The sequence below is a fragment of the Vidua chalybeata genome, chromosome 6 (genome assembly GCF_026979565.1).
Source record: "Vidua chalybeata isolate OUT-0048 chromosome 6, bVidCha1 merged haplotype, whole genome shotgun sequence".
NCBI classification, from domain to species: Eukaryota; Metazoa; Chordata; class Aves; order Passeriformes; family Viduidae; genus Vidua; species Vidua chalybeata.
The window spans coordinates 7,494,230-7,522,174 of NC_071535.1; positions in this window are offsets into that span (position 1 = coordinate 7,494,230).

The following is a 27,945-nucleotide window of genomic DNA, read 5'->3' on the forward strand; positions in this document are numbered from 1 at the left end:
TGCCCTCATCTCATGAGAGAGGCATGGACTGAATGTCTGGGGCAAGGCATGGACTACAGAGTTTGGAGGGCAGAACACTGGAAAGGCAATGTTTCCCACCTTCTCACCAGTCTATTGTCTCCACTGATTTCTCCAGAGGACCATCTGCACCCTGTAATAGAAAGTCAAGACCCGCCAGTTTAGAGCTGTGACGAAACAAGGGCGATTCACTTTGGACTCTTGTCCTCTGCAGCTGAAGCACATTTAGGTTCTTTCATGTGGGCTGTGGTTGTCCTGGGAGTGCTTTCTCTGCAAACAGCTGTGGGGAGCACGAGCTTTCTTTAGTGCAGCATCTGTAGTTGCTCCTTGCTTGGCCAGCAATAGAAGGCTGTGGCTGTGTGTCTGTCTGTTGTTGTGTGTGCTGGCTCCAAGCCCAAACCTTTGGCCAGGACTGCTCCCACTTTGCTCCTCAGCACTAAAGTTTGTGATAAACCTCCTGCCCTTTTCATATTTCAGTGGACTTGACTGAAACAGAGGTGAAGTTGTGTTGGGCAGGGGCTTCTTGTGCACCTAGAGGGACGTTTCTTCAGAGCACTCAATATCAAGAGTAGCAGCGTGCAGCGCTGCACTGGGGCCAGAGGCTGCAGACCTGAAGGCTGGGCTGAAAGAAAGACTCTTTAGTTTCATGGTGGGATGTAGGTAGACAGTTTGTGGTAACTGGGAGTGGGGCTGCGGCCGAGCCTCATCCCCAGTGGGCACAGCTGTGAGAAGCAGGTGAGCAGCACTGACAGCAATGAGCCAGGGAGTGCCCAGGGGCACTGAGCAGCCACCAAAGGGAACAGAGGGCACACAGGAGCACTGCATGAACCATGAGGGTACAAAAGGCTGGGCTAGAGAACAAGAGGAGCAGATGCTTGAAGCCTTCTGAGTGGTGTTACTCTGTATGGGTTGAAGCTTTCTGAAATCGTGTGGTGATACTCTGTGTATTGTGGCCATCTCAGCTGTGACAGTGGGAGATGTCTTGATAGCAGTGGGCAATTTAGTTCTCTCTCAATTTTCTGGCTATTTGGGGGATTTCTAGGAGTCAGGGCTACAAACTCTTTCATCTGGTTTGGAGAAAAAAAAAAAAGATGAAAAATATATTTCAGAAAAAAATAACTAAAACATTTTTCTTCCTACAGGAAACTAAGCTGTCAAGTTTTCATTTATACTCTGAATAAAAACTGTGAAATGTTGGACTTTCCAGTAGGAGGGAAATTCTAAGTTATGAACAGTTCTGACTGGAATTATGCTTTTCCACTTTGGTCTTGTCTTCCTAGTTAATTCTTGTTTTCATCCTGAATTTTTTAGGTCAGAATTAGCTGAACTTGACCAGGTGATTTTGTCTGCTTTACTAGATACTTACAGCCTTCTAGGGATCCATTAATCTCATGACTTTTGAAAGATCTATTTTTCTGTCAGTTTGTTTCTTTGATAAGATATTGAGGTGCTCTGCTGGGCTTAATATTCTCAGTGAGTCCTTGATCTTGGTCAACCTGAAGCTCTGCTGCTGTTAGTTAGCTACCAGAGTTTTGCCCAGAGACATATTGAAGCCTTTGGAAGGCTTCTCCTGGTTTTATTGTTTATGTAATTAGAACTAAGTTACTTGTTTTCAAACTAGGCAACATCCCTAATTTTTTTCCGCTCTCCTTCACATCTGAATATACAGTTTTCAATACAAACATCAGCAAAAATTTATTCCAGGCTGTAATTAGTTTTACCATCAGGAATATTTTATATATATTCTCATAATATAAATTCTAATATAAGGCTTAGCCATCTTTTCCTTTGGAAAACATTTTTCTGTGCTTTCTTCCCCAGCTTGATAATGCTGGATGATCTATACCTTCCTGAAAGTGTACTGGTATATATTGGCTGTTACTGGTATTTACAGACTTCTTTGGGTTGTGCTCTACAAAAATCACTGGATAGAGAGTGGTGAAATGGAGAATGCTGAAAATCATCCTTTAAAAATACTGTTGAAAGTTTTTACCATCTGCTTGCCTTGATGAGGGGCAGCATCAGGACAATAGGGAAAAACCAGTTTATTCAGAAGGAGATAAAGATATGAAATGGAGAGTTCCAGTATTTCATCAGAAAGCTCTTGAACACTGAGAAACCCAAAGTTCTTTTCATTTTGAAGTAACTGTTTCATAAAAAATTCACCAGTCTGTCCCATCTGTGTTGGTAGCAAAGCTTATTGATTATCTCCCTGTATTCATGTTGCCCTTTCTGACCCTATTTAATTTAGATCCTGTGTGGGCACTTATCTTTCTGGTCACTGTGGTTTAATGTTAGTGACTGGAAATTGATACACAGTGGCTGGAGTCTTCAGCACTGGCTTGCAGCCTCAGAAGCCATTAGGCCCTGGTCACAATCTCTTTGGTCCTATCTCAGGATTGATAAGCTTCCTGTTGATATGATGATATCCAACAGAGTATCATTATGCTGTTGGGAAGAGACTTTCTGTCATTTCTTATCTGGCTGTTTAAATTGTTATGCCCATGGGCACAGAGTGATAGGAAAAGTGGGACTGGCTTTAAACTAGAAGAGGTTTGGGATAGATATTAGGAAGAAAATGTTCAAGGCCAAGCTGGATGGGGCCCTGAGCAACTTGATCCAGTGGGTGGCAACTTCATCTAGTGGAGGGGCTGGAAACAGATGCTTTTAAAGGTAATTTCCAACCCAAACCATTCTAGGTTTCTGTGTTCCTATGATGTGGTGAAACACAGAGGGCCTTCATCACTGGAGCCTCACAGCCGATGTCTGTGGGGTGTTTTCCTCTCTTGCAGCATGCTGCTGCACAGCCACATTTACTTTAGGGACTGGAGCGAGTAAACTCAGCTCCACACACAGAAGTCCTATGCATCCAGCCCTGGGCTGGGGGAGGATAAAGCCCTGCATTGTGCTATCCATGCCCAGAAGCACTGAGGCGCAGCCGGGCGTCCAGGGGAGCTCCGGATTTCTTTAAGGCAGTGGGTTTGGCCAGCGGTGGAAGGAAGCAATCCTGAGGCACAGGACAGTGCCAGGAGAACAAGGAGCCTGTTATAAAACAGGCTCAGCACAGAAAAGGTAGTGCTGGGAGACTCCAGAGGGGGAGGTTGATTCACGAGAAACCAGCCTGTGGCAATGAGCCCCGGGAGGTGAATGCACCATCAGAGAAGGGGTGGAGGGAGCTGTGACTCAAGTGAGGCTATGCGGTTATTGGTTTGGAAGTGTCCCCTACAATGTGGGTCTCCCGAGGAGCGTGTGCCCATGGGGGCTATACAGCCCTTAGCAATACCTTGGCTGGATGCTGTTAAATAAGGTTTTAACAATCAGAAGACAAAGTATTGTAGGTTGGAGGGGCTGGGACTGCAAGGCTGCAGCAAAGGACTTTTTCTTCCCCTGCCTGCTGGCTGCTGAGCGCAGCGGGGCCAGTCTGTCATTAGAGCTTACTCAGAGCCACTTCAGCCCAAATCACCAATATGATGGTTGACTGGCAGGGGCTTTGGAGGGGGAAAACGGCAATTACAAACTAAATGGAAAGGAGGAAATAATGGAAAAATGGAAGTTACAGAACAGAACTGACCACAGAGTGGAAAGGGACGTTGTGGAAACTAATAAAGCATCATTACCTTTGCTAGAAGTACATGAAATACTGCAGTGGTAGAATGGGAATCATAAAAAATCATGCCTGCCCCATGCTGGCCATAGACCTTGGACCAGATCATGCTGGCCTTTTCTATCAGCCTTTTCTCTGCTCTTCCACAAAAAAAGAGGGGAACTTGTTGCTGTTCCCATATTCTGCCTGTTCCCCTCCTTCCACTTGATAACATCATCATGCAAATACAATGCTAATTCAATTTTTCTACCGTTTGAAGAAAGGTAGTCTCTATAAACTCTGAATCCCCTGGGCTGTCAGAGGGTTGAGGACAGGGGACAAAGTTAATACCTTTTCACTTCTCTCTAGATAGTTTTTTAGTTTAATTTTTCCTTAACAATATTTATTCTGTGAGTCTTGCTTTTCCACCAGGGCTCTGATTACATTGTAGCAGTCCAACATAGTTTTCTATGGGTATTAACCAAGCCATAAGAACTAGAGATAGAAATAAATCTACTTTAAACTACTTCAGCTATAAGAATGTACAGAAGACTTTATTTACTGTGAAATTAAACAAGGACAGATACCTGTTTGCAATCCTTGGTGTGAAGCCAGCAAATGTGTTTCATTACTATGGCTAGAAAGAAAAACATCCTCTACAGACATTTTTTTTACCTAAGTAAAAGAACTGAAAGAAGTGGAATAACCTGACTTCTTGTGTTAGACTAAAAACTCAAAGCAGGGGAAATAGGATGACTTGGTTAAAAAAAAAGTCCTGAATCATGTTCAGAAACAAACTTCTCAAAAAACACTAACTCATACCATTTACCTGCATTTTTACTGAATATTTGGGAAGAAAAGCTTGAAATGCCAACAATCATCCCTTTAAAAAAAAGGGAAAAGAAAGAGGAAATTAAGAAGCCATTAGCTAACTGCTGTGTGTCAGCTGGTGAGCTTGATCAGCGGTGCATTTTACAGGGTTGTGCACTGTCATTATAGTAGTTGATTGTCCCTCAGAAATAAAATATTAGCATGCATCTGACTGCAGAAGTTCAATAAAAATAGCAGATAGTGGTAATACATTGCAACCAGGGACAGGCAGCAGCGGCAGCAAAGTACTGGCTAATTGTCTCTTTGAGGCCCATCTTGTCCCTCTTAATTTACCCAGCTGCCAAGAAGTGCTTTTGTGTTCTGTTCCAGATATCTGGGTTTGGATAGATGCTCTGACTTCCTCCACTCTGTCCATGTCTTCCTTGGCATAAATAGTTGTGACTTTTAATTCCAACCCAAGGAAGTCTTGCCCACTATGCAAGACTACTAATAGTCTATGCCACTATTCAAAAGCGGTTGGTAAGCCAAGGGTATTGCTTTAGGATGGTGCTAGTGGGTTGACCCAAAGCCCTAAATGTCTGATGCACATCTATACTGTAAACTCAGAGCAGAGATGGTTTTGTGGTTGTGTGTTCATTTTTGTGAGACATGGGATTTTATGTGGAAAAAAAACCCAAATGAGTGGTGATACTGCAGGTGTGCCAGCAAATAATTAGTGTCCTGAAATCACAGAATCATGGAGTGGTTGGAAGGGAGCTTAAAGATTTTGTTCCAACCTCACTGCTGTGGGGAGGGACACTTTGCACCAGTTCAGGTTGCTCAGAACATGGAATCCTTCATTTCTGACTGACATCCTGCTTACCTTTCCTTCTACTTGCCTGTACATTCCTGGTCTCTCTAGCCCCTATCATTTTCTGCTTTGGTCTCTTGGGGGTTGGCAGTGCAGCTGGGCTCAGGGATGCAGGTTAGCCCTGCCCCTCTCTCAGCCAGACAGGCATCAGCTGCCTCCTGTTTAAACCCCCTGTAACTGGGGGAGCCCTGCTGCAAGACGGGACTCATTATCACCGGCACAGTGTGTGCTAATGAGTCTAAACAGCTTCTGGAGGGAGCTCATGGCTTTCCAGCACACAGGGTGGGTGGAGTGCTGTATCTCACGGTATCAGTGTCCCCTTTGCTGCGTCAGGCTTGCTGAAGTGCACGTTTCAGTGGGGAAGGGAAGACAAATTGATAGATTTCTAATTTCTTGCCTGTTCCTTCCACAAACAACCCTTCCCTCGAGCCTGCAGATCTATCACAGCTGAGAGGGAATTCTGTGGCAGCTTCTTATTAAAATATTGGCAGCCTATTACTGCTCCTTACAAATGATGCAGATGGATCACTGACTGAAGCAGTGCTGAAAGGCAGCTCTGTCTGAGGTGAAGTGCTCTTTGTCCATCATGGCTACCTGCACTTTTCCTTGCTGGAAAGCAGATTTTAATTTTTTTTTTAAATATACTTTTCCTACCTCAGCAAATCAAGATCTTAAAAGTTATTCCAGAGGCTCCCTTATCTTTTAACAAATATCTGTGGTCTGTGGCTCTCCTGACCTTGAATTGGTTACCCGTGCATTTCTCACATCAAGATTAGATTATTGCGACTGCCTCCTGACAGCCTGGCCTGATAAGACCCTGCACAATTTCCAGCTGGTGCTGAATGCTGCTGCCAGGCTCCTGTGATAGAGAGATGAGCTCCACATTTCACCTCTGTCCAGAGCGCTGCGTTATTTGCCTGTTAAGCAATATATTGACTTGGAGAGTTCCCCGTTAAAGACAACGGCCCTTTTTACCCACACTTCTGCCCGTGACTGCTTTGAGAAGTGAGGTGAAAGCAGGGGCAGGTGCTGCCTGCCCCGTGTAAAGGTGCTAGGAAGGGCACTTGGCACCTGGCCTCGCATCACCTGCATTAGTGACAGATTATTTGTGGCTCACCTCTGAAGAGGATGGCATGAGTCCAGCCCGTTTTCTCCCATATCTTTTTAATTTCCTCACCTAACGTTGGTACCAGCAATGTCTGCAGTGTCCTGGCTGCCCTGCCCTGCCGAGTGGTCTCTCCTGTTTTCCAGAAGGGGATGCAGGAGCTGTGCTGCCGGGGCTGGAAGCTCTGTGGCCAAAGGCAGCAGCTCTGAGCCCTGCACTCCGGAGCTCAGCTCGCTCCCAGCCTGCTGGAGCCGACCGTGTGGATCAGGGAGCATCACATGCCCTACGCCACCGAGAGTTACTGCAGACACCGGGAGCCTGCGGGAAACTGCACAGTGCCAGCTGAAAAATGAGTGGCAGGGGGCTTAACAGGAGAAAGAGGTGCAGGGAATGGTTGAAATGCGTTGTTGTGCATAAACTAATGAGGACCAAGGTGGGCAAATGGCCTTTTGTCTTCTTAGCATGAAGATGTTCCTTGTTCCTTTTTTATTCAGTATTTAAAAATATTTTCAGTTTCTGTGATTGGCTGTAAAAAGGAAGCTAGGTTTGGCATTAAAGCCGTTGATGTTCTTTCTTGTTTCTTTTTTTTTTTTTTTCCTTAGGACTATAAAGTTTTACATCCTTGATATCTGGGACATACTGAGAGAGAGGAGGAACTGCAGGTTTTAACAAATAATTATCTTCCCTACTTCCCCTGGGCTGACCTCTTTCCTTCCTGCTGCAACTAGGCTAAATGAGCCTCTCTCCCCCAAAAAGGGATTAACCCCTCTTCCAGTCTCCAAGGGGCTGGTGGATTTTCCATCACCAGAAACTTTCAAATCTTTTCTTAAAAGACAAGTTGTGGATTAAATAAATGTTTGTTTTCTGTGTGTTTTTTCCCCAGTGGTCAGGCTTACAGGAAAAAGTGGATGGTCCAGGCCTTTTAATCTTTGATAACAATAAAATATGGGTGATTGAGACAAGGTGGATGCTTCTCCTCTGTCCCTTGCTGGATCCTGAGGACACTCAGCCTTCACAACACTGAGCTTGAGGCTGTGTGAGATTCAGTGCTGCTACTCCATGATTGTACAGATACAGGCAGAATGGGTCTTCACTGACAATGAATTTTGCTGTCGTATCCAAGTGGGGCTTTATGTTGTTAACTAATTTTATATTAACTGGGAACTTTTTACCTGCCATTAGCTGCACAGGCAAAAGTGAAATACCACAGACTTGACAGAGTTACTTCTGCCTCTTTTAGGTTGTAATTCTGCAAGGGGGGAAGGATTTGGTGTTACTTTTGTTATTTGAAGCTGAAGAGTGGAGAGGGTGGTCAGTGAAGTACAAATGTATGTCACTGGTGAGAATCTCTTGGGATTATATTAGTGAGCAACAAGGTAGGGAGAAGTTAGGAAAAATTATGTGGAAGTGCTTTACTTTAACTTCCTCTGCACATCTTTTGTCAGTTTTTGTAGCTTTCACAATCCAAAGGCTTCCCCCCCCAAAAAAAAAAAAAAAAAAGAGAAATGCTTCTAAGCAGAGGACCTCAATTTGTTTCAAGAAATATCATGTTCACCAAGCATATGCACAGAACTCAAATTAGCTAATTTCTTCTTAGCAATGATAGCTCTAGAATGCCCTTGACCTTCCAAAGAGGAGAAATTTGTACCACTGCAGTATATAGAATTTTAATATTAAAAGAGGTTAAATAGCAAAAAAGTCAAAAGCTCTTTGCTACCTCTTTGGTAAGAAGTGAGCCAATGCCAGCAATTTCCATGGCAACTGCAAACAGACTGTCCTGTTCACTTCCATGTTGTAAATAAAACAAAAATATTCTCTAAATTACATGCTGTGCCTACATGTATTTGCTATCACCATGTTCAGCAGACACTGGGAAATATTTCTGTACACATTTGTAAGAAAAGATTACAAGATTTATGCAAACTGCGTAGCCTTGGTGGGCTGTGTTCCTTTGAGGAAATAATAAAAATAACCTCAAAACAATGCCACTCTTTTTATTGCTTATACTCTCTGAGTTTCACAAATAATTACAAAACCCATACCTTTCCAGCAGCTAGTATACACAATAATAAACTTGCATCGTTTAAAACAGGAGCAGAAAATAATTTTAAAAAGGGCACGTGATGATTGGGACTTTTGCCTTTTTATTTCTGACGGGGTGCACACAACGGAAGGGCAGTTGTTTTATGTTCTAATTTTGTACATATTCTAGTAAACCAGACCTACATTGTGTGCTTTTACTGTACCTTGTATTCTGTTCTGTTTTCCATAAAATAGATCTATTTGAGTTCACAGTGACTCTTTAGGTGAGGGCAAACCTTCATCCTGCTCTTCTTTATGTCTGGGAAGTGTCTTTCCCATGTGTACAGCAACAGGGCTCCGACAAGGCTTTGAAGCAAGGGATAAAGCACATGAACTTCTTGTGCAAGAGCAGCTCAAGAACTTTTCTTGAGATTTCTCAGCCCCAGAGGGTGTTCAGGCAGAGGGCAGGGCCTGCAGAACATCCCAGTACTGCTCACTGCCTGCTCTGGGAAGGGAGGTCTATTTTTTGTGGGGTGGCCATCCCAAATGCCACTTCCCAGCCATAAGAGAAGGACTGGGGGATGTGAGACAAGCTCTTTGAGACAGTTGCTGCTGTTAACTCAAGGCTGAGGTGACCTTGAAGGAATAACCAGTGCTGCTAAAAGCAGAAAGGTGCATTAGGCTGAACCTGTCACTCTCCATAAGGTCTTTGCTGGGACTGCCCTGCCCATTTGCTGCTTGTTGAGAATTCAGCAGTGCAATTGCTCACTGACCAGAGATGCTGACATCTTACTGTGCTTCCAGTCCGCTGGCTGAGCGTGGCTGAGCAGATCATTTGACATTACGGGTTTTTAAAGCACTTTTGAACACTGACCTTGTCTCTTTTCACATGCAGGTTCTTGGGCTATACTACATCATCAAATATGTGTGCCCACATGTTGAGTTACTGTGAGATGTAAATGCAGCAAAGGAGACTAGTTTCCACTAGTGCCATTGAGTTATATCTATCTCCTAATTTAAACTAGAAAATTCTGGCCTATCCTATTGCTTTCAGGGAGAAATATCCAAGAATGTATTATTCTTCCCATGCAAGCGAATGCTTCTTGGTTTTTCACCCTCTTTATTACAAGAAAATATTAAGTCAGGTTTGGTTGCTGAGGTTAGCTGCATTTTACTGTGCTTGTGTGTGTGTAAAGAAGGACACAAGTAGATATGGATTTATTTTTGTCTCATGTATTTTCATTCTTGTTAAAGCTTCCACAGGTTGAAGAGAGATAGCAAATACAGCATAACAAACACCTTGGCACAGCAGTGAGGATATAATAGATTCTGTTTATTAGATACGATTTTTTTTTTCAATTTAAATTGCAGGCAATGTTTCTAATTAGAATACAAATTATTTCAAGTGTATTTTGCTCCATTAAAAATCTGTGTATGGGACAGTGCTACACTTGAGTCAGAGCTGGGAATCCAGCCAGGAATGTGACCCCCTTGATCCCTTCACTCTGGGATATTTAAAAGCACAATTGAGGGTGAGGCAGAGGAGGAAATGTCTCCATTTTCTGTTATTCAGTGTTGAATCCTGTCTCCTGCCAGGCTTGACTCAGCTGCCTCAGGTTCCACCTTCCCCTTGCTTGCATTGGAGATTCCTGCTATTTACACTAAAGATCCCTGCAAAGCTCTTGAAATTATGCTGACAAGTTTAACTGTTTTTGTAGTGTCAGACACACCATATGCTAGTCTGTGAGTTTACACTGATTTTTAGCTTTAAGGGAATAGGGAGATGGTGAGGACCTCTGCTAGTACTGTACCTGCAGTAGGGAAGGACTCCCCTAACATGTTGTTACCTGTGCCATATGAAGTGAAGGCTGGTGAGGATGCTCATGGTTTGGCCAAACTGGGGTTTTATTTTGGGGATATTTTGGTCAATTAGGGATTCCAGTCCCATAACTCAGTGCAGAAAATGCTCTGTGGCAGCAGTCTCAGCGATCTGTGTGAGGTGGGTACTCTCCCGATGCCACAAGCTGCCTGTGAAGAAGAGGGAACAATATGACCTGGATGATGCTGCAGGGTGTTATTCAGCAGAGAAGTGTTCATGGAGGAAGAAATTTAAAATATTGTCCATAACTTATTTCTGCTGTCCATACCCCAATGCTTCCAAACACATTGTTAGAAGGGCTCTGAGGGCATAAATGAGTTTTAATAGCTCTGTTCAGCCTCACCTGGAACTCAACCCCTGCCAGAGACTCTGTTTAAGCTCAAGCTTATGCCCTCAGTCTCTGCATGAACTTTGCTGTTGGTGAACCCACCTCTTTGGTGCTGTGCTGTAGGGATCTGCTCTCAGGGTTGGACACCCTGAATGTTCTTGTAGATTGTTTCTAGGCTTGTATTTCACCTCTGTTTCTGGATGGGCTTTGGACCCACGTTGTAGCCCTTTTTCCAGCCCTCCCTATGGCTTTGGGTCCATTTATTCCTGATTAGACTTCCTGGTTTTCCCCTGGATCTGCTGCACCAGCTGCCTGGACTTGGACTGTGGATAGCCACCAGGATCCATCTCTGCTCACCATGTCCAGGCTCTTTGGGGCTGTGCCTGTTGGTGAGAGCACTGCCAGGGCTAGATCCCCCTTGCTCCTGGGTGTTCCTGCCTGGGGGAGCAGCCATCCCTGGCTCTGCAGAGCCCTCTGCTCCCGTGACCTTCCCAGCTGCCTCCCCGTGTGCCATAACCACCAGCAGGGCTGTGATGGCTCCATCCAGCTTACTCTGGACCTCAGGGGGGATGGAGGGCAATGTGGTAACCAAGGACTGGCTGGAATGGTGAACCACATTTCTTGCTGTTTACCAATATCTCTATAATTTAACCATCTTACTCCATAAATAGCTGACAGCCCAGGGCGTCTTGAGCTCTCCTGCACAGCAGTAGGCTGCACACCAGATCTCTTCTCGAGGCGACACCTCTCTCCTTGAGCATGAGAGGTTTCTTGCCACAGCAGATTCTTGGTAATATTATATTATATGCTAATATTTATATTAGCATGATAAGCTTCAAAATCCTAGCTAAATGATATAAAGGATTGATTGTGCACATGTAATCCCTTAGTCTTAAACTATTGACCAATTCTAGGGCTAAGTCTGGATCCAGCTGTGCCTGAACTGTCCTTTGAAAAGATGGTTAGGACACAAGGGGGTCTCTTCTGAACCTCATGGCTAGAAGATCTCGTAACAGGAGGGTCTCCCTGACACTTTTGTTTCCCCTATGAAGTAAATACTCACCATCAAGTACTTAAATCTTGTTAAACCACTGTCTCATGTGCTTCATTAAGTTGCTGGTTTATATCAATGAATATATTGCTGCTCCTCCCCAGTGGGTAGTGTGGCACTCCATCAGGATGCCCATCCCTTCCCAGCACCCATGCCCTCACCAAAGTGCTGTTCCTCCCAGCATTGAGTTGTCTCCTGAGGGACATCTACCATAGAGCAGGACCTCTCTGCTTAAATGCCCAGACCATCTCCATCACATTTAGAGGGAGTGTGAGTCTCACATCTCAGCACATGGTTTGTCCCTTCTCTCCTGGCATTGCCACTTCTCATAAAAGACCAGGCACCTATGGGTATCACTTGCCCTGGACTCTGCCACCTGGCAGTAGGATGCAGGCTGGGTTGTTCCTTCTTTTCTAGGTAATTGTGTTTTGTTGACCCCTTCATGGAGTTCTCTTCTTTACATTATGTGGTTCGGATGGGGAGTGTGATGAGGACATTGGTCCTTTATCTTTATTTGGGGAGATTTAAATAATTGACATATCTCAGTGGGTATCAAGGGAAAGGAAAAAAAAAAAAGATCCTTCAAGCCTCTCCAGTTGCTAAGAGACGAATGCTTCAACTTTGAAAGCCTCCATCCATGCAGGGGATATTATCCTGGCAAATTGGACTTTCAAATCTGGCAGCAAGGGAAAAAAGGTGATGCCCAAAAAATACAGGTCATTTAGGTGATTTCATTTCAGAGACATCTGTTCTCCTGCTCTAGGAGGGCACGGGGCTGCTCTGGCTAGTGACATATGTGACCACATTATTGTAATAAGTTTACTTGTGAGCGTTTTGCTCCTGTGCTCACAGCTTGGCCAGGTGACCTCCTTTCTTTCCTTCTTTCCTGCACAGTTAATTTTTAACTCCTCTTTTGTGTACAAAGCCTGATTGTGTAGTCAGGCCGTGTGTAGCCCTTGCTTTGAAGCCCGAAGCAGGTTTGTATGCAGATGGAGTAGCAGTTTAAAGTTTAAATCCTGCAAGCCTCCCTTGCAAGGTTCCTCCCCTGACTGGCACAGGAGGGTGAAGCACAGAGCCTGCTCATCTGTAGCGTTTGTGTCTGGAATAGAAGAGCAGCTGCCTCGCTTCATAACTTCTCTGGCCCTGTAGCTCTCTTCAAAAGCACTGCTGTTGATTGCCCATCAAGTGAAGCTTTAGGGAGGATGATTTAAAGGCTATGACCCCTTCTCTTTTTGATGTTCAGACTCTCTGCATCACACGATGGCAGGGGAGTAAATACTAACACTACTACACTGCTCCTCTCACCAGCCCTGGGATGCTCACAGCATGTTTTGCAGAGGGTTGCAAGCAAAACTCCGAGCCCCCTGTGCTCTCCCCAGTCTGTGAAATGGGCTGGGAGATTGGTGTGTGCCCAGATCGATGCTGGTCATGGTGCTCTCGTTTCTATTTCTGTGCTGGAGGTTGTTCTACTTACAACACTGCTCTGCTGGGCCACAGTCAACCAGCTGCAAAGTTTGTGTTTGCAGAGCAGCATGGGGCAGGGTTGGGATCTGTGGCTTCTGAGTCCTGCACTGTTCTGGGGGCAAGGCTTTTGTTGCCCTGGGGCTTTTGTGGTCTCTGACAAATGATGCCCTTGCAGAGACAAACACCTAGAGCTGTAGCTGCTCCTGCTTGGACACAAGGGGTTGGCAGTAGCAGCTTTATTTTGCTAACAGGGCTTTCAGTCTCAACCACAGCTGAGAGGTGCACTTGCACATGCTTGATTTTAATGTATGGAAAGGACTCACAGATTCTGCCACTTGTGCCATTTTAAACACCTACATTAGGTATGGGTTTGAGTGCAAGGCTTCACCTTGCTGAGTTTTGGCTCAAAAAATCACCTACAGACTTTTTGTTAAAGGCAGAGGAAATGACAAAACCAAATGTATTTGCAATATAAAATATACAGAACACAAAAGATCACAGTATCCTAAAACTTTTAAGGCTAGAAAAGACCTTTAAGATGACCAAGTCCAAGTATCAACCCAGCACCACAACCACGTCCACAATTAAACCATGTCTTCAAGTGCTATGTCCAGATGTTGCCTGCACCTTCCAAACTCACAGTAGCTTTGGAGAATGACCAGTAGTGGCCATCTAAACTAGATGCTTTTTATTTTATTTGCTAAACAGAACATTAAAGAAAAGCTAGAAAATACATTAAAAATGAAAATAAGAAGATGCATGGAAAAAGGGAATAAAAAGGGGAGTTTTGATCTTTAGCTCTGTGTCAGCTTTATTCACAAACACCAGCTAATGCCAGAGGCTCTTCCTGAGACAGTTTCTTTTCAAGAACAGGACAAAGGGTCAGCCTTGTCATGGTGGCCTAGAGACTAAAGGGGGAGAATAATAACATAGGCTGGTGTTAGAGTTCATGCTTTCCAGGTCACCTGTCCTCCTGGGACTTGTGCTGGATAAGGTATCCTGCGAAGCAGTGACAGAGCCATCCTGTTGCTATTTTGCTCTCTGGTTTCCAGCATATCCAGTTTGGGTTTGTCACACTGGTCCCTGCCCTTCCTGTTTACCAGGTGTGATCCAAACTCAGCCATCCTTGAGCAGAGTCCCTGACCTTCCTGTTTGGGTGAAGTAAATCAGTCAATAAGTTTCATTGACTTTTCTGTGCAAAATCACACAAAAGGCTGATTTTCATTTCTCTTGGACAATAGCTCATGGCCACGTGTCCAGCCTTATTCTTGGTGCTTTTCTTACTGTGTAGAGAGCTCTGCATTTTCACCTGGAGAAGAACCAGCCCAAAGCCTTGCAGCTTTCCAGGAAATTAAGACTCAAATCCAAATTTTTGCAGCCTTTTTTCCAGCTTTTTTCCCCCCCTTTCCTCTGCTGCTTAATTGGAATCTCCTGTCAGCATGCATTCTTAATAGTAACATAGGTCCTGAACCCTACATGGTAATGTAAAACCATTGCTCTGTGCTTTCTATAACAGATGGGAAATGTAATCTTCTGGGTCCTGTGACAGTGTCTGCTCATTATTATATGAACAACGAGAGGAGAAACATAAAAGGTGCAATGTACATTTATTTCCTGACACCTTGTTTAAAAGGCAATGGGCCCAATTCTTACTCCCTGTAAGAGCTGCAGGGAGTACTTTGCTGTAATAGACCTCCACCTTGAAAGGAGGATTGCTTAATATGACTGAGATGTATTTTTTTTTTAGTACTCTAAATTTCTCTCACCTTCCACCTTTTAATATACCTTGTTATTCAGGCAGCTTTGAGTACTGTTGTGCATTTATTAAAAGTGGGTGGCAAGGCAATTTGTACAATTAAATAAATCTTGTGACATTTGTCTCAGAATCTTCTTAGCCTGAAGTTTTTTGCTTCTGTCTCAGATCTGTAGATGGGCTGCAGGGCCTTTTCCAGTTGCATCTCTGTGTGTGAGATTTATTAATTTAATTTTATTTTTTGAAAGACATCTCTTCCTGAAAATCTGCCTCATTCTTGCACCTCTGAGGCTGTAACAGGAGAAGACCTATACAGGATACTTTTACTGGGGGGAACATCTTCAGACTCCATCTTTTGACTGAGAATCTTGAATTTGCTGGGATGCAAACCATCTTCTAATGAAAGTGGATGGTGTATGGTTTCTTTGATTAAGTTTGTGTGCAGTTGTCACAGAATCACAGAATTGTCAAGGCTGGAAGAGACCTTCAAGATCATCTAGTCCAACCATATCAGGTCTGTGATGTTAAAAGCACTGGGGATTCAGACCAGACTTACTAAATATCAAGTAAAGGATCCTTAACTATAGCTAGACCAACCAAACAACTAAAACACTGGTGGCACCTTTGCTTTTGCATTCTGCAGGTATTGAAGTAGCTTGAATGACAGCCTCCAGAGAACAGAAGGAACCCAAGTAATGCATTTTCCTGTTGGACAATGCCTTCCCTCTTCTCCTTTACTGTGTCCTTTTCTGCCTCTGACCTGTCTGCTGGCAGCAGGCCAGCTATAAAGTCCCCGATATCCGATCTTCTGCTATCCTCTTACCTTTCCTGCCCCAGCCTGCAGATCCCCGTGCTATCTGACCCTGTTTGAAGTCTCAGCGTGAGGGACTCCATTTCCCCTCTCAGCCCTGCCAGTCTAGCTGGTTTCAGTGTTTCAGCAATCTTCTATGTGGGTTGGTGCATTACCCGTAAGGAGTGGAGTTTCATGCTGGAATTATCATGCCCTACTTATTTTTAATCCCTCTCCACCATCAGCACCTTTCCCAAAAAGTGGAGTCGAGTTTTGCAAGCATTGCTTTGATCTGGCTTGTACCTTAGGTAACATCTGTATCAGCATTTGCATATTGATTCCTGGTGGAAGGGTTCACAAGCTAGATTGTTTTTAAAAAGCAAGAGCTGTTTTCCAATAATAATTCCTTGGTCTACTAATAAACACACAGACACACAAACAGGCAGACCTGGGTTTTGAACATGCTTACAGCAGTTCCCTCCAATCATGCTGATTCTTTTTGTTTTAAGGGAAAATGAATGACACTGGATTCTAATCAAGAGGAGGTAATTCATCCCAGTTTTATTTGAAGATCTTTCTAAAACAAACATGGCTAATTTGAAAGTCTAAGCACTTCAGCTATCAAAAGTGTTTAGCTCATCACATTTCATAAGTCCTAGCTAAATCCCACGTAATAAAGGTGCTGTGTAGGTATTACCCTTTCCCTTTGCTATTTCACTCAGGATGAAGCCAAAACCATTGTTTCTTTGAATCCTGTTTCCAGAGGGAGGTAACATCTATTGTGAAAACTGCTCTTTTAGGGTGGTGCTGGCTGGAGACAGATGTATATTACAGTGCCACCACAGCTGTGCTATGACATGTCACATCCAGTACTGGTAATGAAGGAGTAGCATGTTGGGTTATCTTGGTGCAGTAAATCCACTTAGCAAGTTTTCCCTGAGAGGGTTTGCTACTACCCTAACCAGCCCCTCCATGCAGAAGTCAGTAGATCATTTTTAAAGCCTTCCCTTCCCCCATTTTCCTCATGTTGCTGTGTATTTATTTCTAGTTACTAGTGTAGGAGTGTTGGGGAGGAAGGAAGAACACTATAAAACCCTGGCTGTTTGTATTTCATAGATCTAATTACCACATCTTGACATGGGAATGTATACAGGCACGTGAATGTATATTAGAATTGGGCAAATACAGCACAAATATATCCATGTATGCTCTTTCAGATGAGCTAAACCAACTGAAATGTCAGTGATTGATTTTCTAGTGGCTGCAATTGCAGCCTTGCTTATTGGTTTGTTTGCGAACAGATGAGAAAGTGAGATTTTATCCTTCCGTAATTTCTGCAGAAAGCAGAAATATATAGTAAATAATTATCCATGAGAGTGTTTGTACAACAAATGATGCTATGTCCTTTCTGAAATTTACTTGTAACATGGGGAACTCAAAAGGAAAATGTAAGAGCAAGGATCTACCCTGGGCAGTGACAAAATTGGGATCATGCAGTGTCCCTCACCTTTGACAGTGTGTTATTTCTACTGCTCTGGCAAAGAAACAATAATCTTTTCTATTCAAGAGTCTGAAATATTTCCTAAGATTTTTTAAGGCCTTGTCTGTTCACATCCTGTGTGGGTGGGGGGTGTAGCAAAAGTCTGTATCTTCTGTGACACGGTATCTTCTGTGACACGGTGTGAAGCTGAGGAACTCCTTGATGCAGGATATTCTGGTTGTTGGGAGCTCATGCGAGATTATGGGGAGTTAATGGACAAGTTAATGGAGGAGAATGCACACAGATTTAGTAAACACCAGCAAAGCACCTCGAGCCCCTCTGCTGCTGGAAGTCTGAGCCTCAGGCTGCTGGTGATCAGGGGAGTGTTCTTGAAGTGTTTCAATGCCCTGGTTTAGAACCCTCCCCTATATATCTGCTGTAGTCCATTAATGGACACAGGGTACCTCTATTCCCTGTACAACCTTTCCATTCCTGGATCCTGTGAGGGAACTGTGAGGTCTGTTAGTGAAGCTGGGATGTGTGAATTGTTGTGTCCAGCCAGCACATACAGGTCAAGGAAATATTTTACATCTTATGTAAGTCCTTCTGGGGACAGGTTTAAGTTCTCCCTTGGATCAAGGCAGATATGAACAGGCTATTTGTAAGATAGTTACAAAATGCAGCTTGCATTCCTAAACTGATCCATTGCACGTTTAGGAAAAATAGAATAAAAGTGATGAAAACCACTGCCTTGGCTGGTAATTTGTGATCAGACAAAAAGTTAGGATCCTGGAATGATGACTTCTTCATCCAGCTGCAGTGCAGATGCAGACACACATTAAAGATGTCACTGAATATTTTATTACTATTAAGTTATCAACAAACTCCATGTGTTGCACAGATAACAGGAGAGACCAATGTGCTGAACAGAGGTGCCTTGTCGTCACTCTCTAGGTTTGATTCTACCCCATTCAAATCAGTAAGAATTTTGCTACTGACTTTGGCAAAACCAAGATTTTTCATCCTGAATTATCAAACTGCAGGAATTTAAGCACATTAATTATTTTCACATGGTCCAGATTGGAACCAGAATGTTTCTTTCAGTCATACAAAGAGGTGATACGTTCCTACTGGCTCATCAGCTTAAATTTCCTCTCACGTATTCTAACAGCTAGGAAAGGGGAAAAAAAAAGAACAATGAAGCAAAAGTAGTATGTTGAATTAATAATACAATTTATACACTTAAAGGAATTTTAAAAATATATTTCCATAGAAATTGCTTCAGAAATACATCAGAGGCACAAATTAGGCCCTCTGAGGTATGAGTAAATGTGAAGATGTAACACATGGTAATCGAATCATTTCATAGACACAGAGGTGATCAAAGCATTAATAAAAACTGCAGGTCACCTTGAATCAAGGATTTAGTTTTGAGTGTCAAACATTTCTTTCGAACAGTTATTTTTGGCTTGTGGGACTTGCAATGACTTGGGAAAATTTTGTCCCTGTTCATAAGTCACCACTAGTTCAGAGGAATACAAGGCTGAGGATGTGACTGCACATCCCCCTTGGTAGAGCTGACCTGGCCTACACGAGGCTGTGAGCAGCCCCTGACAGAAGGATAATAAGGCACAGCAAAGGGATGGGTCAGGCTGATCCTGCAGGATTCTCAGCCCAATTCTCTTCCTTCATCAGACATAAACTGTGCCAAATATAGACAGCTAAACCCCCAGGGTTTCCAGGTGGCAGAAAACTGTGGTGGGGTTTTTTTTTTTCCCTCTCAGTCTAAAACAAGCCTTCCTCTTTACTTCACATGAACCAGAAAACCCAAGGAAAGACTGTTTTTGACACATCAACACACAGCGTTTCCGAAATGAAATCTGCTCCCCAGATGCTGCAGCTTCTCAGAGAAATCGATGATCTTGTCAGTTTTGCTGCTGGTAGCAGCTGCTCTGTGTCTCAGGAATTGTGGCTGGACTGGTGCCAGTGCCAGTCAGGCTTTCACAGTCCCAGCTCTCCATCAGAGACCAAGCCACTCGGGCTGCTGCTCTGCTGTCCCAGGACCACCGACTTAGGGGCAGCCTGCAGAAGGTAGCCCAGGGCTGGGCCAGCAGCCTGTTTGGAACCTCTGACTCCAAAGGTCCCAAGTCCCATCCCATGGCCAAGACTTGCAGACCAAGGCTTTTCTGCCCTGGAGTGATGTGCTGGATGCCATGCCCCAGATCCAGAGCCTCAGGAACTCCCATCCTCAGAGCTGACATCGCTCATCTCATGGGTCCTTCCCAAACCTGGAACTCCACACTGGCTGTACTTCTCCAGACTCAGGTATATTTCCTCAGTTCTTGGGCCACAGGGTTTCCATTGTATCAGGTTCCTTGGTTTCTGCAGAGGATATTTTTGGTAAAGTGTGAAGGGTTTCCTCAGATGTAGTTACAGCCTCTTGGCTGTGGTGTGGTTCCTGATTTATGTGGGGAAGAGTGAGACAATGCTTCAGTAGAACTAGTTAGGAGATGCCTTGTTTTCATTTTTCATGTTGCAAGAGTTGAGGAAAGTAGTAAATGTAATTTTTATAGACAGAATTTAGTGAAGAACTTTTCCTGGGAAGTTGCAAGGACTTTTTTTTTTTTTTTTTTTTTTAAGCTTCAGGGTTTTTGATGAGAACCCCTTGAAAATATTGACTCAAAATCTGCTCTGGGAAAACTGATTTAGAATCAGAAGACTTTCTGAAGCAATCTAGTTTCCTTGAAGAGGTTTTAAGCTTAGTAGAAAATCCAATTTTCTGTTGAGAAGAACATAATGCCAATTGTTCTGGATTTTGGTGCAGCTTTTCAGTCCCCCTGGGGTGGAATAGTATAAAGTAATCTTAATGACTATCTGAAAAATGAATTGAGTCTTTCCCAAGGACCAGGAGGTCATCTGGCCAAGAAATGAAGGAGAGGAGGCTGGAGTAGGAGACTGCTGAATCCTGCCTGGAAAGATGGCGTTTCAGTGGCTGCAGCTCCTGTTACACTCTGTGTGGTAAAACTCCAGGCTGATGAATTGCAACTTAAATATGCCCCCAGTGGACCATTACTAAGTGTAGAAACATTATTTATATTTTCCAAATAATTTCAAACAAAACAACCCCTGGCTAATGAAAAAGAAAAATTTGTCACGAAATCCCCTCAGTCCTATTAAATGTTCCTGCTCGAGGAATATCATGAGCTGCACAAGAACATGGTCCTTGTAAGAAGCAGAATAAAGTGCCTTCATGCTGCTGGTGACCTCAGCTGGAATTCCTGGTTGCTGGAGAAATATTGGTCTGTGCCTACAGGGGAGGCTGTTATGTGCCCAGCCTGCTCTCCTGGCACAGGACTAATGGCTGTTGGTAAACACTTCCAGCCTTTGTGGCACAGAGGATGCAGAACCATGTCAGATATTAATTACCCTGTGAATAGATACAGAGGTAGGAACTCTGGTTTTATCACTAGCTAGGTAGCGGATATTTACTCTGCTTTCCTCAGTACTGCTTCTCATCTTGGCATCATTGCATCAATAAGTGCATTCAATTAGTGCTTTTGCAGCCTCCTCGCAGGCTGAGCTCTCTTCTAAGATTCAATCACTGATGTAGCTTATAAACAAAGCAATTAAAGTAGATATTATCAATAAAAGAACATTTGGAGCATTCCTTCATTTCCAAAGACTTTCCAGAATTCATCTTTGACCTCACATGGATTATGTGTGTGGATGAAATTAAATATGCTGCTGTACTGCTGTGCATATAGAATGCATATTCACTCCTACTTTATGCCACAGATTTTTATAGTTGTTAAATTTCCTTTTCATTATATTTGATTTGCTAAAATGAAGGCTTGTTTTATCAAAACTAATTACATGGTATGTATTTAATGTTCTGTCCCTAAGGTTTTTGTAGTAATAAAATTGATTGTTACTGATTAAAATGGTTCTATTACATCAGCTTAATGTCACTTGAGGTGAATGCGGTATTAGAAAAAAAGGCCATTAAAAATGTTGAATTGGGAACACAGAGGCAAGGAGTAAAGAAAGAGAAAAGATTTTTTGAATGGGTACTCTTTAAAAAAAAAAGATCAAGAATTTTAAAACGTTTGGCGTGGCAAGGAGAGAGATTTGAGATGTGTACAAAATCTTAGTGTTGTTATTGGTTTCATGCAATTCATTGGATTACCACTCTACAGCTCCTAGGTAAATATTCAATATATAACCTTAAAAACAGAGTTTATATTAATTTCTTGTGTAATTACAGGCCTGCCAAATACAGATAAAGCTGTCAATAGGGCAAAGCCAATATTTGGAAAATATCTATAATGATGAGGATCCCTTATTTCTCTGTCAAAGTAAACTCAAAAGGTCATTAAATTGTATTACATGGAGAGGGAGGTTAAGGGCACAGCCACAAGCTGTACCAGAGTTTTTGGGAATGTCTGGTCATGGCAGCAGGAATTGTCCTTGGCTCCCCAGGATGGGCCCAGGGGCAGCAGAAGTGCAATGAAAGCATCATGTTTGAACTTGGAGTGAGATCACTGCGAAAAGAGGAAGAAACAAAGAAATGAAGAAAGGAGGAGTCAAAAGAGGGGAGATGCAAGACTGAGAAAGAGAGGACACCTTAAAGAGGAAGTAATTTTTAAGGGGAGAAGCTCTGGGGCTTCCTCCACTCCTTTTCAGGTTAGAAAACATGAAGAGTAGAATAATTTTCTTTGCTTAATGGCTATTACAGTGTAGCTCTTTCAGAGCTCTGCGTGGCTGCACTTCCAGTGAGCCATGGAATCACAGAATCATAGAATGGTTGGGACATCAGTCATGTAGATCCCCCACCATGGTCAGGAACATCATCATCACCCACTAGATCAGGTTGCTCAGGGCACCATTTAACCTGTACTTGAGTCAATACCCACATGATTTGTCAAAAGATCTAATATTTTTTCTTGAATCCCAGCTTCCTGGGGTCATGTGACCAGCCAAGAGTCTGATTTCTTTCTCTGTCTCAAAACCTGGAAATAGAATCTGTATTTAGCTACTCAAAAGGCAAGTAAGAGGAACTAGAATTATAAGGACAAGTAAGAGGAACTAGAATTACAAAATCTGCATGATTTTTAAGCTGTTCCTGTAGGTCAGGATGTCACTTCAGAGCAGCTGCCCAGAATATTTTCTATCCTCTCCTATGATTTTTTAACAAATTGGGAACTCTCTATCATCCCTGCCTCCTCTCTCCCTGGTCTCTGACAATTTTATTCATAATTCCATATTCTTTTTTTTTTTTTTTTCAGATGCAGCTGCTGAATGGCAGTTCCTGATGTCATTTGCAGCTGACTGTCTTGCAAGGTCAAAATGTCCCACTTCCATTGGACTCACACTAAAGACCTTCAGAAGAGCTAAATTCAGTTTTATGGTTAAAATTAAAATTACTTTAGTTTGAGGCTTAGAAGCACAGCAGAGTAGGAATGTGCTATGCAAACCATGACTGGAAAATGGCATGATGCAAAACCAGGGGAAAAATCTGTGAGCTCTGTGGGAAGAGGAGGGAAGGAGGAAAAGTCCTGAAAATGGGAATTTTACAGGGGAAATAAAAAACCAGTTACAATGAGATGATAACAACCAAAGCAGCGTGTCTGACATTTCAGTGATATTTTCCTAGAAAAGTAAATTCATCCTCCCATCAACTACCCAGGAAACACTCTAGACAAAAGTTATTCTTGACACAAAAAGGCATTTTCTTGGGCTTAAGCTCTCTGTAGGAGATGATGACCAATGACTGGGGAGTGAGTCTTAAACCCCAATATTGTGAGATGACAACTGCTGTACAAATACATAAGGAAGGAATAAACTTCATCTAAGGGAATATGAACCTTTTCATATAGGACTATGCTTTAAAAAGTTCTAAGTAGTGTGTGCACCTTTATTTCCTTCTACAGTCAGTTTTAATCCATCCTTCACGTTCCATTAAATTGAAAATATGTTTAATTACCAGAAAAGAGAGCTGTGTATCCATGGAGAGTATGATTCTTGTTATTTTCCAGGAAAGAGCGGATGGGTATTAGGCCCTTGAGGGTAGGAAGATAGAAGAGGGAACAAAGAAACAGGAGAATTTGAGGCATCATAGCTTGTAAAGTGTGTGTGCAAGGAAAAATTATTGCACCTTTCCTGTAGCCAAGTCACAGCCTGTCCCAGTAAAGGATGTATTTTTATACTAGAGCCTACATGTGACTTTGTTCCATACTTAGTCAAGAATATAAAAAAGCTATGAAAAAGTGACAGATTATGAATTTTGCCATTCTCTGTTAAATCAAATCTTCTTCTGAGAGGCATTTACCTGGGTCATAGAGAAACTTTGCTCTTCAAAATAGTCCTTAGGGGACCAGGAGCTGGTAGGAAATCGTCCCTGTTTGTGCATGGATTAAGGATAAGATTTTGGTACATTTATGTGTGTATTTTTCACTGATACACAAATCAGAATGGCATGTTTTTCATTTAAACATCCTGTTTATCTACTGAAAATGAATTTTTGAGGAAACTAGACATGTTAGAACTGGGTTTAGTCTCATACTTTCAGATAAAAAATGAGTCATAAGAGAACTCTTTTAAAGTTAAAATGCTGCATTTTTGAGCTAAACCTTAGAACATCATGACAAAATGTAGAAAATGTAAATTTAAAACAACATTGGAGAGAAATCCTTTGGTTCAGGCTGAAAAATGTATTTAAAATAGCCAATTTCACAGAGACACTCAAACTTCCATTTTAGATCAGTCTGAAACCACTGCAATTTGACCCGGAAACGTGAAGTCCATGATTTACGTCTTTCCACCCAAAATACAGTTTTGGTATTGGGCAGCAGGACCTGATGCTGAACAGCTGTGCAAATCTCAAGGAGTTCATATTTTAAGAGAATCCTGGACCGAGCAAAGGTCCTCACTTTGTCTGATTCATGTTGTCAGGCGATAAAAAGGGTTCGGGGGGGAAATGGCTCTTACAGGTATTTTGAGAGTATTCATGCCATCTTAAGGCTTTCTAATAAAGGTACCTAATTTATGAGTTTAGGCATGTTATATGTTCCACGGGGAGAGGTAAACTCCTGGTTTAGCTCTTAAATTGTCTCTGAAGTCTCCACTGGCTGTAAAGCAGCCTAATCACACCACTGAGATTGGGTACCTAGAAGTAGGAATTATGGATGCCTTCCCTGGATTCCTCAAAAGGCCATATTTGTGTGTTTCAGATAATATTTTCAGTGTTTAATGAGCAGTGGCTCATCTAGAATGTGGGAGGAACCAGCATGTTGTTTTCCAGCAACATCTGGCAGTGCAGCCTGTGGGAGGACCACGGTGTCTTGCTGCATGTTTCACAGTTTACTGGATTTAAGTATCTTGTAGAATTCAAACCTGGGATACACATGTGATATCCAGCAAGATTATAGTTATTCCTGTGTTTATAGATTTAGGGAAAACAGGCAGGAAGATGGAGCTGGGAGGTGGGAAGGCTGGCTGCTAGCAGTAATTGCCAGCTGTGCATGCACAGGAAAGGGCAAGAACCTCGTGCCTTTTTGAAAACCTGCTTTTAGAGCTGTTAAATAAAGGGGAGAGGCAGGAAGGGGAAGGAGTGGCTCCAGCAATTCTTAGCTGGATCTTTATAGCAAAGAAAGGGTAATTGTAACCACAGATTGAACTGCAACAAAACAGAGCTAATTATAGTTGGCTGCCAGTCTATGTCTTGCATTTGTGATATACCCATTACAGGAGGTAGTTGGAGATGTAAGAACAGAGTATGACTCCTTTTCTTCTCTTTATATGGCATTTCCACTAATGAAGATGCTACAGAAGAGTCTGCCTAAAAGTGAAATGCTAGCTCCTCAGCTGATGTAAATCACTGTAATCCCACTGAAGTCAACACTGGAGATTTAACATCACGCTAATTGAAGTCAATGGAGCCAGGCTGATATACACCAGCTGAGGTAAATTCCCCAGTGCATTCTTTCTAGCTCTGAGGAGTGCTTGGAGCCTGCTCTCTGGTTTGAGTCACAGAGAGACCCCAGCTGTGCAGTTCAAACCAGGCTCCTTATTTAGAGCTGACCTTTCCTAAATTTCAGTTATAGTGTTGAGACTGGTGATTTCAATCCAGGTTCATCCCTTCACTTAATTTGCAGGGTTTCTTTCATCTTCCTGGCCCTTGTGGTTGCATTCCCTTGTGTTTGAAGATTTTTGCTTTTTGGCCTGTGTTATCTAATTAGGCCTGATATATTTAGCTGTCACAGAGTACAACAATCTGTAGCTAGGCTTCTGTTATTATTGATGGTAATATTGTATGGAAGGATCCCCAGATGGTGTTAAACATAGTCTTATGAGTTCCTTTTCTGGTGTGTAAGCAAATGCTCAGTTTATGGAAGACCTGCTGTCTGATTTGGTCTCTCTCTTCATTATGCAGTGATCTTTGAGCAAAAGATGTAACAAATTGTGGATGGTCTTTTCTTACTTTCTATAGCTGATGATAACTCACAGGGCAAGTATTTTTGGAGGAAGCAGAACTGGAGGGTTGAATTTTTGAAGGAGAAACTTTGCTTCAGGATGCTCGTGCTTCCTTCCAAGAGGAAAGTCTGATATGTCCAGATAACTCAAGCTATTTAACCTTCTGAATTTGGTACAAAAGAGATGCCAATGCCTGAGACCTTTCCTCTCCTCTGTATGGGGGAAAATGCTGCAGCAAAAGCCAGATTGCACACATTTTCTTCAATGAATCCTTCAGAGTGTGTGCAGTTGTACCGATGAATTGGTTTAAAATGACAGCAAAGACAGTTTCTAGTGCTGAAGAGGTGTAATCTGAGCATCAAAGGGTCTCGTTGCTAATGTATGAATGATGTCAGGGATGGCAGGGCTTCTCTGTCACAGCTCTTTCTGCTTCCTGGCTTGTAGGTTGGTCCTATTTATTATTCTTGTGGGTTCTGCAAGATAGGTAAGATGTATAGCCAGGAAGAAATACTAGCTTAATGGAGAAGAGACTCACTTAAAGAGAGGAACTGAGCTTGTAGTCTCAGGCTGTAGAGAACCTCAAACTTAGAAGTCTTATTCTGAAGTGAATATGTTAATGAGTAGTTTTTTGTTTGAAAAACATGATTTGTAATGTGTCCACCTTTGTGTCTCTTCAAAAGAGATAACATGAAGACAGAGACTCCAATGAACCTTTGGCTAAGATAAGGAGATGACAAGTGACTTCTGGGCTGGGTGGGAAGGACACCCAAGTCAAAGTTTTGGACACATGCAGAAATTGGCCATTTGATGTAGATATTTGAAATCTCTGTTGTATTTGGTTTTTCAGAGAATCATAGAATGGTTTGGGTAGAAAGGGACCTTAAAGATGATCTAGTTTCAAACCCCCCAACCCCTTTCAATAGAAAAAAAAGATTTCTAATCTTTTGTTATGGAAACAGTCAAACTTTGCCCCTTCTGTACAGAGGTAACTGCATTAAGAACAGTTTTGAGGATTGCATTAAATGTGCTCACAAAAACACAGACATGCACTCAGACACAGGATAGATTTGGGTTTCTTCCTTTTTGTGCAGTAAGTGAGACTGTTGCTGTAGATTTTGGAGTCACATGCAAGAAGTGTTCTGCGTCACCACTGCCTGTACTTTTGCACTTTCTTTCAGGACATAAATGCTAAGGACATCACTGCAACTGAAGCACAGAGCCCCTGCTGTGAAGTGCCTTGTGCTGCTAATGAGATCCTGTGTGATCTCTTATTGCTGCAGGGGCTGCCAGATGCCACTAGGAAGAGTCCCAGAGAACTGGTGATGAACATAAGGCTTGTGAGAAGCAGTTTGCTAAGAACAGGAGCTCCATAAGAAACTTTGGGTTTAGCAGTCACTGCTTTCCAGATGGACAATACTTCTGTGAGCAGCTGCAGATGAAATCTTCAGGCTGGAGATAAGGGGAAGGGAGGAGAAAATTCTGTAAGCTGCTGAGACAGTGAGAAGCCAGTCATTAAAGTCATAAAATGGTTGAAAGAATGGTGAGAGTGCTCCCGCCTAAAGTCATGACAAATGTTTTCTTCCTTGCTCCTTGGGAGAATTCCTGCTCTGCTGCATCCTGATATTTTTTCTCTCCTCAGGGGATGGTAGTCATCCTGCAATTACATTCTGGTCTTTGTGCTACCAGAGGGACTGATTTTATCTGCTGAAATCCTTGGGAAAGGTCTTACAGCCTCTCATCAGCACAGGATCAACTCCTGAAAATGGTATTCTGAAGTAGAAGTCTGGTTGGTGTCTTCCTAACTAGTTAGGAATGGAGTTTTGCTAGTCTGAGCACAAGTTATCTGAAAGCTAAAGGATTTACCTGGGATTCCTGATATTGGGAATGGGAATGTAGATGGGTTTTAGATATTTCATTTTATGTGGGAGAATTTTACCAGCAGCAAAGGCTGTCTCTGTTGTCCCGAGAGAGACAGCCATGGGTGACTAGAAGAGGATTGCATTGCATAAAACCCTCTGTGAGTGAGGGGAAACTATTTTCCCAGGGAGAACTTGTAGTTAGTTTTGCCTCTGGCAGGGTAAAATGAGGAGCAATAAGCTGCTCTGTGTACTCCAGGCCCTTCTGAGCCATTAGGGTTCCCCTTTGTCACAGCACTGTGCAGCTCAGGGATGCCATGTGTCATTGTGCCAGGCCGTGTCAACCAGCCTGACCAACAACTCATTGATGCAAATAGGTGTTGATAAATAGTATGCAGCTGATCACCAGTTTTATCTGATGACTATTCTAGTTTATTGAACTCTGGAGCCTTCTCTGTTTCAT